The sequence below is a fragment of the Dendrobates tinctorius genome, unplaced genomic scaffold, assembly GCF_039654945.1.
Source record: "Dendrobates tinctorius isolate UK_male_01 unplaced genomic scaffold, ASM3965494v1 ptg000129l, whole genome shotgun sequence".
Taxonomy (NCBI): domain Eukaryota; kingdom Metazoa; phylum Chordata; class Amphibia; order Anura; family Dendrobatidae; genus Dendrobates; species Dendrobates tinctorius.
In genome coordinates, this window is record NW_027361797.1 from 50,217,086 (window position 1) to 50,234,212 (window position 17,127).

General features: G+C 46.2%; 1 protein-coding gene across 1 annotated transcript in view; it reads left to right on the forward strand.

The window, feature by feature from the left end:
* LOC141047811 (cytochrome P450 2K1-like) overlaps nucleotides 1–17,127 on the forward strand; it is an 87,912-nt gene that overhangs the window by 31,144 nt on the left and 39,641 nt on the right. The window lies entirely within an intron of this gene.

Below are 17,127 nucleotides of genomic sequence, written 5' to 3' on the forward strand. Positions count from 1 at the left end.
ACTCCAGATTCCCGTGGTCGTCCTAAGTAACCCTCGAGCAATCACCTCCGTTGATGGCAAACCTCTTCCTGGGCTCATCACCACGGTAACCACTGAAGTAAACCTGCAAATTGTCGCACTTCATTCTGAGAAGATTGCCTTTTATGTCCTGCCTCAATTATCCCACACCATTCTCTTGGGACTACCTTGGCTTAGGCGGCATGAGCCAGTTGTCGACTGGCGCTCCGGAGAGATCCTGCGCTGGGGGCACGCCTGCCATGTAAACTGTTTGCGTACCCTGGTTCGTTCCCATCCTCAGTTTAAGTCTGCAGACCTCCCTGGTCTTCCTGTGCCATACCACGCTTATGCTGATGTTTTCTGCAAGAAAGAGGCGGATTCCCTGCCTCCGCACCGGCCTTATGACTGCCCCATCGACCTGATTCCTGGAGCGGTCCCTCCCAGAGGTAGAACATACCCTCTCTCTCCAGCCGAGACCTCTGCCATGACGGAATATATCCACGAAAATCTGTCCAAGGGGTTTATCCGAAAGTCCTCCTCTCCCGCGGGCGCGGGTTTTTTCTTCGTCCGGAAGAAAGATGGTTCACTGCGGCCTTGCATAGATTACCGGGGCCTGAACAAAATCACCATCAAAAATCGTTACCCCCTTCCGTTGATTCCGGAGCTTTTTGACCGACTGAGAGGAGCCCGGATCTTCACGAAGTTAGACCTGCGGGGAGCTTACAATTTGGTCCGGATCCGTGCTGGGGACGAGTGGAAGACGGCCTTCAATACCCGTGACGGGCATTATGAATACCTAGTCATGCCATTCGGCCTTTGCAATGCCCCCGCTGTGTTCCAAGAATTTATCAATGAGGTATTCCGGGATCTACTTTATTCCTGTGTTGTCATCTATCTGGACGACATTCTCGTTTTCTCCCCCGATCTGCCCTCTCATCGCAAAAGTGTACGCTTGGTCTTGCACCGCCTTCGAGAGAACCAACTCTACGCCAAGATCGAGAAATGCCTTTTTGAACAGTCGTCTCTACCCTTCTTGGGATATGTCGTCACCGACTCCGGTCTAAGGATGGATCCCGAAAAACTCCGTGCGGTACTCAAGTGGCCCCGTCCAGTGGGGATTAAGGCCATCCAGCGGTTTCTTGGGTTCGCAAATTATTACCGTCAGTTTGTGCCTCACTTTTCTACGGTTACCAAACCCATCACGGACCTGACCCGCAAGGGAACGAAGCCCAATACCTGGTCCCCTGAAGCGGAAAATGCCTTCCAAACTCTGAAACGTTCCTTTTCGTCAGCACCCATTTTGCATCGGCCTGTGACCAGCAGACCCTTTGTCCTGGAAGTGGATGCCTCCTCCACTGGAGCGGGGGCGGTCCTGTCCCAGCAGGCTTCGTCCGGACGACTGGTTCCTTGCGGTTTTTTTTCTAAAGTCTTTTCACCGGCGGAGTGCAACTACTCCATTGGAGATCGAGAATTACTGGCCATTAAGATGGCCTTGGCCGAATGGCGGTATTTACTCGAGGGGGCTGTACATCCCTTTACCATCCTCACGGACCACAAGAACCTGGCTTATCTGCAGTCTGCCCAAAGGCTCAATGCCCGGCAAGCCCGGTGGGCCCTGTATTTCTCCCGCTTTGACTTCCAACTTCGCTTCCGACCCGGTAATAGGAACGTCAAGGCCGATGCCCTTTCCAGGTCGTTGCAGTCTTCAGAGAGGGATGAAGTCCCATCCTATATTATCGAGCCGACTAAGATGATCACCGTGGCTCCTGTGAATTTTGCTATCCCTCCGCCCGGTAAGACCTTCGTCCCTTCAAGCAGACGTATAGAGGTGTTGGGTTGGGGACATTCCTCCAAAATTGCTGGACATGTTGGGACAAAGAAGACTCTCTTACTGCTGTCCCGGTATTACTGGTGGCCCACGCTTCGCCAGGATGTGATGGACTACGTGGCCTCTTGCACAATCTGTGCCCAGAATAAGGTGGCTAGGACTTTGCCCGCCGGTCTTCTTCACCCGTTGCCAGTTCCTGAGGCCCCCTGGCAGCAGATCGCCATGGATTTCGTGACTGACTTACCCCGCTCAGCCGGATGTACCACCATCTTAGTCGTGGCAGATCGTTTTTCCAAAATGGCCCATTTTATTCCCTTACCGGGACTACCATCCGCCCCGAAGTTGGCTGAGATCTTCATTCACCAGGTCTTCAGGCTGCATGGTCTTCCTCAGCGGATTCTGTCGGATCGGGGGGTCCAGTTCACCTCCCGCTTCTGGAGGGCACTCTGCCGGCTTATGGGTACATCTCTTGACTTCTCCTCCGCATATCATCCTCAGACCAACGGGCAAGTGGAGCGAATTAATCAGGGGTTAACCACCTTTCTACGTCACTTCACCAACGCTCATCAGGACGACTGGGTTGCGCTCTTACCTTGGGCTGAATTCTCGCACAATAATCATCCCAGTGAATCTACCACTAAGTCACCTTTTTTTGTGGTAACCGGTCAGAACCCAGGTATTCCGTTGCCTTTCTCCACCTCTACAGGAGTACCCGCAGCCGATTCTCTTGCTAAAGAATTCTCGCAGATTTGGAGTGAGACCAGGGACGCGCTCAAAAGTGCCAACGACCGAATCAAGAAACATGCGGACAAGAGACGGAAGGACGTGCCCCCATACCATCCTGGTGACAAGGTCTGGCTTTCAACTCGACATATCCGTCTGAGAGTTCCCTCTTACAAGCTGAGTCCTCGGTACATTGGACCATTTGAAGTGATTGGACGTATTAATGCAGTGGCTTACAAACTGAGGTTGCCTGCTTCGCTCCGGGTGCCCAACGCTTTCCATGTCTCGCTCTTGAAACCCGTAGTCCTGAATCGGTTCCAACCAGTTTCCATCGTCCCTCCCTCACCTGCGATCTCGGACAACGTCTTCGAGGTCAAGGACGTCTTGGCTATGAAAAGAGTCCGGGGTAAGACCCTTTTTCTTATCGATTGGGTGGGTTTTGGTCCCGAGGAGAGGTCCTGGGAGCCTGAGCCTCGGGAGAATATCAACGCCCCTCACATTCTGAAAAAGTTTTTGGCCAATCTCAGTAAGGGAGGACGTAAGGGGAGGGGTACTGTGACATCGGCGGGTATGCCCGCCGATGCCCCTGCTGCTGCGGCGCGCGCCGCAGCGTTCCCTCACCTGCGCGCTCCCGTCCGGTCACGCGCCCGCCGTCCTCTCAGCCTCACGGCGGCTCCTGGCTCCCGCCCCCTGGTTCGCGCACGCCACCTCCCACGCCCTCTCTCCAGCGGTGGGCGGCGCTGAGGGGCGGGTCCAGGGGACGCACTTCCGGGGGTGTGCTGTATTTCAGGCGTCCTTGCTGTCAGGAGGACGCCTGATGATTGTGTAGTTTCTCTGCACCCTCTGGCCTCTACAGTTTTCCTGTAGTTTAACCTCTCTCTGCCTGTTTCTCCCTGTCGTCCTCAGTCTCGTGTCTCCCTTCCCACCCAGCCTGCCTGGGCGCTGTCTTCCTTCCATTCCCTGTGCCGTCCTCTGTCTCCAGTCCGCCTAGGTCTTCCACTTGTCTTTCTCCCATAGTGTTCCTCCCCTGTGCCACTGGTCCTTGCTCGTTATTCGCTCCGTCACCTTCCCAGTCCTTTTGTCCGTGGAGCTGTCCCTCTTGGTTCCGGCTGTCGCGCCTCCGTCCTCTGTGGTCCTGCCCCTAACGATCCCTGTATAGGGGTTGGTCTTCACCTGGCGTGCTCGGCCCAGGGGCTCCGGATCCGTGACCCAGAGGGTCCACTCTCTACGTAGTGTTCCCTCAATATTACAAGATCTATAATTACAGCATATTATTTTATACATCACAGTGCAACATGTGGCTCACTGTTGGAGTTTCTGACTTGCAGGATAGGAGTCGTTAATTAAAATCCTAGGAAAGTCATTCGCTAAAATTAATTATTTAAAGGGAGTCTATGAGCCCAAACTGACATTATAAACTAAGCACCTCGCTTTGTAGATGATATAGCCCCTATAAAAAAACAAAAATTTAATGTTCTAATATCTGCCACTGTTCTGTAGAACCTAAAGCATAAGTAATTGGGGTGCTGAGTGAACCGTAAAACCCACTGGTTTTGCAAACTTCCATCACTGGTGAACAACAGCGCTGGCTGCATTGTCGGCAGGTAAAGCTCAAGCAAATCAGTGCTGTAATTCACCAGTGATAGAGAAGGGAGCATACACAATCAGTGGGTGGAATGGTGCCCTGGACCTCTTGACTAAGCCACTGGTGCACCGATTAGTCTAATTATCGTATGTGATTGAACTTCACCACTCTTTCCCAACACTTGTTACCTCTCTGGGTTGACTATTCCTATACTTCCAGCACACTCTCCAGAGCTAACCAACTGGCCTGATAATGCATTCAGCCAACAGTACTCCTACGGTAGCCTACAAGAGACATTCACAGGTTTTGCCTTATAAATACTGATGCAGCCAGAAATAAGGATGTGTGGATAAGGACTTATTCTCAGTTCTGAAACCCAAGAACAGGGTATTCAATAAAGGAAGCAATCAAAGAGTCCACTTAACATTTTATTCAGAAAATAGATCATACATAAAAGCAAGTGCAAACAAAAACAAATTCAAAATGTTCAAAAGGAACTCTGGAGGGAGAGGGGTATGCTCTCAGAAAAAGTGGTGATAAATTTAAATCACTATAATAATGTACCTGAATACAAAACACATGTACATAGCATCATGTATATCAAGTACAAAATAGAATTATCAGGCAATAATTACATTAGTTATTTAAAAATTAATTAACATAATGTACATGGTAGGTAGAGGTTCGAGAGTTAATAATGATACATTTCCTCCGTCCCAAATAATGCCTTCTAATCGTCAATTGTTATCTATTTTAAAGGGGCTGGGAAGAAATATAATTCATGATCCTGGGGAAGTAAATAAAGTGCAAGTGCTAATACATTTCACAGATAGTACAGTACATGCAGATTGTTGTACGAAAAATCACCATAGGAGGACAAACCTCAACCCCCTCACACCACTCTGTTATGATCGAGTCACCGTAGGAGGCAGACACAAAAATAGAAGCTACGTCCAGAAAACCGGAGAAGTTGGCAACTATCAGATTGCAGACCCCTGAACCTATCAACACAACTAGCAGTAGCCGTGGGGGGTTCCTACGGTGCCCTAGACCCCTCGATCACAGCCGGAGAGCTAAATAGCCTAAAGACAGAAAAGGAAATCTAAACTGCCCCAGAGCAGACCCCAAAGTAAAAGGCAGCCCCCAACATATAATGACGGTGAAGCAAGATGAAAAAACACTCACACAGACAGAAAGATAGGCTGAGCAAACGATGGGGCCCAAGCTCACTAAAATAGGACAGGATAGGAGAGCTGCTGTCTGCAATCTGCAAAAACCCTATGAAATACATAACCCAACAGGCTGATATGGAAAAAGGCTCTGAAGCAGCTAGGCTTCAAAAACTAAATCAGCACTCAGGTATTTTCTGAAGACAGAGCTAAAAGAATTCAGCTCACCCCAGCAGGGAATGACAGAAATCCAGCAAAACAAAAGTCAAAGCACAAATGCAAAAGGCAGAGCAGAAAACTTAGCTTTAGGAGAGCAGGAATTCAGACTGGTATCCAAGGATCCCACAGAGTAATCACCCGCAGGGCAGAAGGGCATCGACAGCCTTATATGCAGTCAGTGACTCCACTCAGCCAGTCATCATCATTAGTCTCAGATGTTTGATAATCAGGCTCACTACCTTTCTTAACCAGCAGAGGGAGTTCATCGGGCCTGAGTGGTGAAGGGGAAAATGAACTCACAACAGTACCTCCCCCTTGAGGAGGGGTCACCGAACCCTCAACCAAGCCACCAGGGCGATCAGGGTGAGCCCAATGAAAGGCACGCACCAAACTTTTGGCATGAATATCAGAGGCAGAGACCCAGGAATTATCCTCCTGACCATAACCCTTCCACTTAACCAAATACTGGAGTTTCCGTCTAGCCAGACGGGAATCCAGTATTTTCTCTACCTCATATTCCATGTTACCTTCCACCAATACAGGGTCTGGAGGTGCCACCCCCGGAACAACAGGCTCAACAAACCTCTTCAACAAAGACTTAAGGAACACATTATGGATTTTAAATGTGACAGGAAGAGCCAAACGAAAAGAGACCGGATTAATAATCTCCAAAATCTTGTAAGGTCCAATAAACATAGGCTTAAACTTAGGAGAAGCCACCTTCATAGCAATATTTTTTGACGATAACCACACCATATCACCAACCTTAAACTGGGGACCCATGGTCCTATGTCGGTTGGAAAACCGCTGGTCCTTTTCCTGGGAGAGAGATAACTTATCCACCACTTGGTCTCAGATCTGGTGCATTCTCTCCACCACAGTGTCAACACCTGGGCAGGCAGAGGGCTCCACCTGCCCTGAAGAAAATCGAGGATGAAACCCAAAGTTACAAAAAAAAGGTGACATCAAAGTGGCAGAACTAGCTCTATTATTTAAAGCAAATTCGGCCAAGGGCAAAAATGAAACCCAATCATCCTGATCAGTGGAAATAAAACATCTCAAATATGACTCCAAGGTCTGGTTTGTTCTCTCTGTCTGCCCATTGGTCTGAGGGTGAAAAGCAGAGGAGAAGGACAACTGAATTCCCAGCTTGGAACAGAAAGTTCTCCAAAATCTAGACACAAACTGAATTCCTCTGTCAGATACAATGTTCTCAGGAATCCCGTGCAAGCGACCCACCTGTTGCAAAAACAATGGCACCAACTCAGAGGAAGATGGCAACTTAGGGAGTGGTACAAGATGGACCATCTTAGAGAATCTATCACAAATCACCCAAATAACAGTCATTCTCTGAGAGACAGGCATATCAGAGATAAAATCCATTGAAATATGGGTCCATGGCCTCTTGGGGACAGGCAAAGGCATCAACAACCCACTAGAGCGAGAACACGATTTAGACCGGGAGCAAGTCCCACAGGACTGCACAAAATTCCTGACATCACGAGACAAGGAGGGCCACCAAAAAGACCGACTCACCAGATCTCTAGTACCAAAAATACCTGGATGACCAGCCAAAGCAGAGCAATGAACTTCAGACATCACTCTCTTCTTCCACTGGTCAGGAACATACAACTTTCCACTGGGACAATGCTCAGGTTTGTCCTCCTGGAACTCCTCCAGAGCACGTCTCAAATCGGGCGAGATGGCAGAAAGAACTACCCCTTCGCCTAAGATGGTAGCAGGCTTGGTCACCACAGGAGAATCAGCAAAGAAGCTCCTAGAGAGGGCGTCTGCCTTGACATTCTTAGTTCCAGGAAGAAAAGAAACCACAAAATCAAAACGTGTAAAAAACAAGGCCCACCTAGCCTGTCTAGGGTTCAAGCGCTTAGCCGACTCTAGATAAATCAAATTCTTGTGGTCAGTGAGGACCACGACTTGATGCTTAGCTCCCTCCAACCAATGTCTCCACTCCTCAAATGCCCATTTCATGGCCAACAGTTCCCGATTCCCCACATCATAGTTACGTTCAGATGGAGAGAACTTTCGGGAAAAGAAAGCACAGGGATTCATTTTAGATGTCACAGGATCCTTTTGGGACAAAACAGCTCCTGCACCAATCTCAGAAGCATCCACCTCTACCTGGAACGGAAGCGAGACATCAGGTTGCCGCAAAACCGGGGCGGAGGTGAATCTTCGCTTCAGCTCCTGAAAGGAAGAAACAGCCTCTGTAGACCAATTTAATACATCAGCACCCTTCTTAGTCAAATCAGTCAATGGCTTGGCAATACTAGAAAATTTTGCTATAAATTTCCGATAAAAATTAGCAAAACCCAAAAACTTCTGAAGGGCCTTCAAAGAAGTGGGCTGAACCCAATCGTAAATGGCCTGTACCTTGGCCGGGTCCATTTCAATAGTTGACGGAGACAAAATAAATCCCAAAAAAGAAATCCTCTGTACTCCAAAAAGGCATTTAGATCCTTTGACATACAGGGAATTCTCCCTCAAGATCCGGAACACAGTCCGAATATGTTCCACATGAGAATCCCAATCCTTGGAGAAGATCAAAATATCATCCAGATAGATAATCAAAAATTTATCGACAAAATCTCGGAAAATATCGTTCATGAAGCTCTGGAAGACAGAAGGGGCATTAGTGAGCCCAAAAGGCATCACCAGGTACTCAAAATGTCCCTCTGGAGTATTAAACGCCGTCTTCCATTCATCCCCATGCTTAATGCGAATAAGATTATACGCCCCCTGAGGTCAAGCTTGGTAAACCAGCAAGCACCTTTAACTCTAGAGAATAGATCCGAAATCAGGGGTAACGGATACTGATATTTAACAGTAATTTTGTTGAGAGCACGATAATCAATAAAAGGTCTTAATGATCCATCCTTTTTGGCTACAAAAAAAAAACCGGCACCTAAGGGTGACGAGGATGGTCTAATATGACCCTTCTCCAACGCCTCCTTAATATAGGATCGCATAGCCTCGTGCTCGGGTACAGATAAATTGAAGAGCTGACCCTTGGGGAATTTACACCCCGGGCTCAGTTCAATTGCACAGTCATAACTCCTATGAGGAGGCAGAGACGCAGACTCATTCTCACTAAATACATCATAAAAGTCCGCCAAATAGTCAGGAACATCATGCGTCTGAGGAGAGGTGGAAAACACCGGAGCCTCACTAAAGGCACACTGACAACCCCAACTCACCACAGACACAGATTTCCAATCCAAAACTGGATTATGAATTTGCAACCAGGGAAACCACAGAACAATGGTATCATGCAGATTATGCAACACCAAAAATCTGCAATTTTCTTGATGGTCTGGGGCGACCCGCATTACCACCTGGGTCCAAAACTGAGGTTTATTTTTTGCCAAAGGAGTAGCATCAATCCCCCTCAAAGGGATAGGCGTCTGCAGAGGTGTCATCGGAAATCCACAAGGTTTAGCAAAATCCAAGTCCATTAGGTTTAGAGCTGCTCCCGAATCCACAAAAGCCTTGGCGGAAAATGTGGACAGGGAACAGATCAGAGTAATAGCCAGAAGAAACTTAGGTTGAACACCACCAACTGAAAACGTGTGTGCAAAGCGTTTCTCTCGTTTAGGACAGACAGAAATAATATGCGAGGCATCTCCACAGAAAAAACACAACTTATTACGCTGCTCTCTGGACAAAACTCTATCACATTGCATAGGTTCAGACATTTGTTCAACAAGTGGCAACACTTCTCGTGCAGTTTTGCGTTCGCGCAAACGCCGATCAATCTGAATGGCTAATGACATAGAATCGTCAAGACCAGAGGGAACAGGAAATCCCACCATAGTATCTTTTACGGCTTCTGACAAACCCTTCCGAAAGAGAGCAGACAGGGCATTATCATTCCAGGTAGTAAGTACCGCCCACTTTTGGAATTTTTGACAGTACGATTCTGCAGAATCTTGACCCTGGTTCAATGCCAGCAGGGTCTTTTCAGCCTGATCAATGGCATTAGGTTCGTCATACAACAACCCCAAGGCTTGAAAAAATGCGTTCACATTAGTCAGAATAGGATCATCAGGTTTCAAAGAAAACGCCCAATCCTGGGGATCGCAGCAAAGAGTTGACAATTTTAACCTGCTGCGTGGAGCTCCCTGACGAGTTAGGCTTCAAGGCAAAAAATAATTTACAATTATTTTTGAAATTCAAAAATTTAGACCGATCCCCAAAAAACACATCAGGTGTGGGAATCTTTGGTTCAGCAGCATGTGAATGAGCAAGGTAGGCGGAAATTCCCCGCACTTCCGCAGCGAGCTGCTCCACGCGATCAGACAATTGCTTTATCTCCATTGAGAGAAAAAAAAATTCCCCCTACGGCCTCAGAGATATAGAAGAAAAAATATACACACTTTTTTTTTTTTTTTTTACAATTCTTTCCTGCTACTGAGTACCCTAGGATCTGCGGTTTGGCGGGTGATTCTGTTATGATCGAGTCACCGTAGGAGGCATACACAAAAATAGAAGCTACGGCCAGAAAACCGGAGAAGTTGGCAACTATCAGATTGCAGACCCCTGAACCTATCAACACAACTAGCAGTAGCCGTGGGGGGTTCCTACGGTGCCCTAGACCCCTTGATCACAGCCGGAGAGCTAAATAGTCTAAAGACAGAAAAGGAAATCTAAACTGCCCCAGAGCAGACCCCAAAGTAAAAAGCAGCCCCCAACATATAATGACGGTGAAGCAAGATGAAAAAACACTCACACAGACAGAAAGATAGGCTGAGCAAATGATGGGGCCCAAGCTCTCTAAAATAGGACAAGATAGGAGAGCTGCTGTCTGCAATCTGCAAAAACCCTATGAAATACATAACCCAACAGGCTGATATGGAAAAAGGCCCTGAAGCAGCTAGGCTTCAAAAACTAAATCAGCACTCAGGTATTTTCTGAAGACAGAGCTAAAGGAATTCAGCTCACCCCAGCAGGGAATGGCAGAAATCCAGCAAAACAAAAGTCAAAAGCACAAATGCAAAAGGCAGAGCAGAAAACTTAGCTTTAGGAGAGCAGGAATTCAGACTGGTATCCAAGGATCCCACAGAGAAATCACCCGCAGGGCAGAAGGGCGTCGACAGCCTTATATCCAGTCAGTGACTCCACTCAGCCAGTCATCATCATTAGTCTCAGATGTTTGATAATCAGGCTCACTACCTTTCTTAACCAGCAGAGGGAGTTCATCGGGCCTGAGTGGTAAAGGGGAAAATGAACTCACAACACCACTCCAATGCCATTTCATTCCTGATTCATCAGGGAATGTGGTAAGGGGGGAGATGCAAACAAATATATAAGGAGATCACAGCTGCACATGATTATTAATGAGTAATGCCATATTACTGGGCACCGTCAGTCGCACTTGCGTCCAGGGAACACATTCGGAGGTGAAGATACTGAGCATGTCACTGAAGGGCGTGTTGCCTTTGATGACTCGCCTCCGAGTCAGTCCATTCCCGATGCGAGATGCGAGCCAGGAGAATACGCACCACTGCGCATGACGCTCCCCACAGCCATTTTGATACAGGGAAGTCAGATGATTTTGAAAGGCTAGAGTATGGGTATCCACTCACACACACAAACTCAAATGATACTAGCATGCCCGCGTGCGCCGCTGGGAGCCTTTTAAACCTTAGGCTCCACCCCAAACACTCACGCCCAGCCAGACGTGACATCACCCGCTGGCCAATCCAGAGCTGCCACATCATGGACATGCTCAGTAAGGTGATCTCTGGACTTAGCCTCCAGAGCGCAATGCAGCACCTCCATATACCTAGTTGCCATGGCCTTGCCTGGAGAGCCAACAGTAGCCAAGCTTACGCCACAGCCTGAGCAAGACGCTGGGACCAATATCTGTGCTGAGCAGCACTCACAGTGGCCGGACCTGAATGGGAAACCACAGTGCCAGGCAATACTTGGGATCTACCCCGCGCAGAGGAAGAATCCCGGCGCCTAACACTTGTATTAACAAAATAACACAAAAAGAACAAAAATACAAAAGGTGAAAAAACACAAAAGTGTGTAAACCGGTGATGTTGTGAATTTAAATTCTGAATTAAAAAGTACGTATGCAAGGGAAATGTAACAAAAGACAATATGCCATACAATTTGTGCTACTTATTAAATGAAATGCAGATTGTGAAGTGAAAATGGTGAAAAAAAACAATGATTGTGTGTGATAAAAAATATATATGATAATGAAGAAATTATGCACTTGCGTGTATATACTGTACATGCTAATGACAGACATGCATGCATACACAAAAAATAGTAAAGAATTATAGATAATGAAAAAATAAATAATACAAAAACAAATATATAAAGGAATAATAGAAAAATAAAAAAATATTAAAACATATATAGATCAAAATAATAACATTAAAAACACTGATGATTGAATAATAAATAAGAAATTAAATAAATATAAATATATAACCAAAATAAAAAGTGAAAGGATAAATAATATAACAAGCCATCAATCACCACCACTTTAATACAAATATACAGTATATACAGATCATAGCATAACATTCGCAAATAATTTGTACAATATGATTTTCTGGATTTTAATTTTGATATTCTATCTCTCAATGTTAAAACTAGCCTACCCTTAAAATTATAGACTGTTCAAGTCTTTGTCAGTGGGCAAAGTTAAAAAATCAGCAAGGGATCAGCACTGCACAGATCCTCAGCACTAAGGTTTAGCACTTCAAAGGGTTATTCAGCATCTTTTCCATATTACGCATCACTCAACAGTTTTATATAGGCAAGAACTATAAAAAACAAGTTAGCTATGAAAGTGACAAATTACATAAAAAATTTATCTCAAACAAAGAGACCAACCAAGGGTGACATTAGGAAGGGGAAAGTGTTTATCATGTTTATCAAGTTTCTCCAAGACTATCATTTACAGGTGTGTTTGGCTCATATTCTGCTTTGTTTAGTTTCATGTTAAGTTTAAGTTAGAAGAAATAATAAATCTGCCTCAATATATAATGTTTAAAAAATAAAATATTAATTTCTAATTTGAGAAGTGAACCATTTTTTGGTAAAAAAAGTTCCTCAATGATGATCTGATTATTATTATTATTGTGCATTTATATAGCGCCATTTATTCCATGGCGCTTTACATGTCAAAAGGGGAATTATAGAAAGGGTAATGTATACAAGAATAATAAACAAGTGTCAGACAAGGGACGCACAAGTACATAAGGAGAGGGGGACCCTGCCCGCGAGGGCTCACAGTCTACAGGGATGGGTGAGGATACAGTAGGAGGGGGTACAGCAGATCGTGCGGTGGCTCAGTAGACCGAGGATCATTGCAGGCTGTAGGCTTGTCGGAACAGGTGGGTCTTCAGGTTCTTCTTGAAGGTTTCCGTTGATGGTGAGAGTCTGATGTGTTGCGGCAGGGAGTTCCAGAGTATGGGGGAAGCACGGGAGAAGTCTTGTATGCGGTTGTGGGAAGAAGAGATAAGGGGGGAGTAGAGAAGGAGATCTTGAGATGATCGAAGGTTGCGTGCGGGTTGGTACCTAGAGACCATGTCACAGATGTATGGAGGAGACAGGTTGTGGATGGCTTTGTATGTCATGGTTAGGGTTTTGAATTGGATCCTTTGGGCGATAGGAAGCCAGTGAAGGGCCTGGCATAGGGGGGAGGCTGGGGAGTAGTGGGGAGACAGGTAGATTAGTCGGGCAGCAGAGTGTAGGATGGACTGGAGCGGTGCCAGAGTGCTAGAGGGGAGGCCAGAGAGTAGGAGGTTGCAGTAGTCGAGTCAAGGCGGGAGATGATAAGAGCGTGCACTAATGTTTTCGTCATTTCGTGGTTGAGGAATGAGCGGATCTGGGAAATATTTTTGAGTTTGAGGCGACAGGAGGAGGCGAGGGCTTGGATATGTGGTTTGAACGAGAGCGTAGAGTTGGGGTATAACCCTAAGGCACTGAGCGTGCGGGACTGGCTAAAGAGAGCAGCCGTTGACATTGATGGATAGGTCTGGTGGAGGGGTAGAGTGAGATGGGGGAAAGATGATAAATTCTGTTTTGTCCATGTTCAGTTTGAGAAAGTGAGCAGAGAAGAAGGCTGAGATAGCAGACAGACATTGTGGGATTTCAGTCAGTAAGGAGGCGAGGTTGGGTCCAGATAGGTAGATCTGCGTGTCATCGGCGTAGAGGTGATACTGCAAACCGTGGGATTCTATGAGCTGTCCCAAGCCGAAGGTATAGATGGAGAATAGTAGGGGTCCTAGGACAGAGCCTTGGGGAACACCGACAGACAGGGGGCGAGGTGAGGAGGTGGTGTGCGAGAGGGAGACAGTGAATGTTCGGTCTGTTAGGTATGATGAGATCCAGGATAGGGCCAAGTCTGTGATGCCAAGAGATGAGAGAATCTGTAGCAGGTGGGAATGGTCTACGGTGTCGAAGGCAGAGGACAGGTCCAGGAGAAGGAGGACAGAGTAGTGTCGCTTGCTCTTGGCGGTTAGTAAGTCGTTAGTGACTTTAGTTAGGGCAGTTTCAGTTGAGTGATGCGGTCGGAAGTCAGATTGTAACCAATCAAAGAGGGAACAGGAGGAGAGGTGGGAGGACAGTTCAAGATATACATGCTGTTCCAGTAGTTTTGAGGCATAAGGGAGAAGAGATATTGGGCGATAGTTAGACACAGAGGATGGGTCAAGGGAGGGCTTTTTGAGGATGGGTGTGATTGAGGCATGTTTGAAGGATGAGGGAAAGACACCATTTGTAAGTGAAAGGTTGAAAAGGTGTGTTAGAGATGGGATGAGGTCTGTCGCCAAGTTAGGGATGAGGTGGGATGGGAGTGGGTCAAGGGCACAAGTGGTGAGGTGTGATCTTGACAGAAAGGTGGAGAGCTTATCTTCTTTCATGGTGGAGAAGCTGGCTTTTGCAGAACAGGGCTGAGCGGCTAAGAGGGGCATTGGGGGCTGCGGGCCAAAGTTTTGTCTGATCGTGTCGATCTTCTGCTTAAAGAAGGAGGCAAAGTCTTCAGCAGAGATGAGAGGAGGGGGAGGAGGTGCTGTGGGACGGAGTAGAGAATTGAAAGTGCTGAAGAGCTGTTTAGGGTTCAGAGACAGGGAGGATATGAGAGATGCGAAGTAAGTTTGTTTTGTGGCAGAGAGCATGGAATTAAAGCTGGCAAGGGACTGCTTGTATGCATTGAAATGCTCAGTAGAATGGGTTCTCTTCCATCTCCGCTCAGCGGCCCTGGAAACCCATCGCAGTTCTTTGGTCAGGCTGGTCAGCCAGGGCTGCCTGTTGATTGTTTGAGTTTTGCTCTGCATGAGGGGGCGGCCGAATCAAGTGTTGATGTTATTGTGGTGTTATAAAAAGTGGCAGCAGCATCTGTGTCATGAAGGGAAGCTATGTCTGTAAGAGGGAGAAGGGATTCAGAGAGTGATTGTAAATTGAGGTGTTTGAGAATCCTGCGAGGGTGAGCGAGATTATGGAGCGGAGGTTGCGCAGTAGGAGAGGAGAGGGAAGACAATGTCAGCAGCACCAACAGAACAGACTCTTACCAGAACTTCACTATGACATTTATTGCCTACTTTATGGCTAGAGCCGATGTGTTGGTATGCGTTTCAATTTTCATTGCATTATTCATCTGATGATAGTCTATGTCACTACTGAGCTTCCAAAGATCAGCTGCAAACTGCGATAGACAATAAAAAATGTTCAATTTTCTATCGGTGACACAGCTGCGAATAAAACTTGACATAGTTTCAATAAAAAAGTTAAATGGCCTACCCCAAAAATGCAATAAATTGATTGGTCCTCATGAATGAAAAACAATACCGCTAATTCTGTAAAAGAGGAGGAGCCTCAAATAATACTGAGCTAATTCTGTAGGTCATGTCCTAAGTGGCCAAGATTGTCTAACCAAGGTAAATGCAATGGGTCAGTTTATTATAGGTTATTTGTTCCCTAGTAAAGATTAACACATGTAGGAAAAATAAGCCCACATGTTTAAATATAAGGACAGCAGCACCAACAGAACAGACTCTTACCAGAACTTCACTATGACATTTATTGCCTACTTTATGGCTAGAGCCGATGTGTTGGTATGCGTTTCAATTTTCATTGCATTATTCATTTATTTGATAAATAAAATTAAGAAAATCAAAAGGAAAAAATGCTCCCTATGATTTCAATCCCAATCACTTCTTGGATGAAAATAGGAAATTTGCGTGATACATTTATGCCATTCACAGTAGGATAGTAATGAGGACCATTAAGGTACAAAATCAAATCATTTTCCATATCACTCAACTGACAAAACACTCTCTAACAGAATGATCATATATTATCAAGAAACAATATATTTTTTCTAAATCCCATATTTTTTCCGCAATATATTTCAAAACCATTCTACGATTATATTAAGATGCTCAACATATCCATGGGCACTTTTTAATTTTTCAGCAATATAGCTAGAGTTAGAGTTGAGCGACTTTTGGTTTTTTAGGGTCGAGTTTTGTTTTGTGAAACCCGACTTTTCCAAAAGTCGGGTCGAGCAAGATAGGCCGACTATAGGGAAAAGTCGGGGTCGTCCCGAAACACGAAACCCAATGTAAGTCAATGGGGAATAAAAGTCGGCAGTGAGAGGAGGACAGGAAACACACCTACAGTGCCCATTTGAATGCCAAAAGCATCAATTCTTCTTACTTAAGCTTGTCAACCTTAATTAACTTCATAATACAAGTTACGCACTGAAAAATGGGGGTTATTTTGCTAAAGTTGTGGGGGGGAGGGCTGGCTCCTGGCTCCAGGTTTTCATGTGCCCTGGGCGAAAGAGCGCCCCTTTAACACATACCACAACTCATCATGCTCCGATACGGCAGAGAAATAGCGGTATAGTACAATGAAAAATACTTCACTTTTTACATCTCATGACAAGGCCCATCTATTTCTCCATACAGAATCATTGGTCCCATATAATGTTTGAAACAGTATATGATGAGCTACACATAATGCTACAGTATATGTTGGTCCCCATGGATGAAGCTCCACTGTCTTATGGGCCCAAATAATGCTCCAAACATAATGGGCCCCATTTCTAATGCTCTAGTGTATAATGGGCCCTGTAAATGCTGCTCCAGTGTCTGATGTCCACCTTTGGAATGTTCCAGTGTATGGTGGGCCCCATCTATCATTCTCCAGAGTATAGTGCTCCCCAAAAATTGCTGTCCCAACATTGAAAACAATCAAATAAGTCTCCTCGCTAGGGAATCCCTGTACTAGTCTGGACTCCTCGTCGTTCCCATCTTCCATCTCACTGCACAGTATTTCAACCTTGCAAGTGCTGTGATCTTGAGCAAGCAGGGGGGGCCCACTTTTTTGGCGACGGCACTGGCACAGGGCCCCTGATAGTACGGTGGTGTGTCTGATGGCGGGTGGGCCGAACCTGCACTTTCACCTGCAGCTTCCTCTTTGTCACCGTGTAAGATGGAACTGTATATGGGAAGGGTAACCTGAGTTTCATCAGGGTCAGATTCAGGCCGTGTAGCGTGCGAGGGGAATGTAGTGGTCTGGGTCAATGTACCAGCAGATTCATCGAGCAGTGGCTGGGC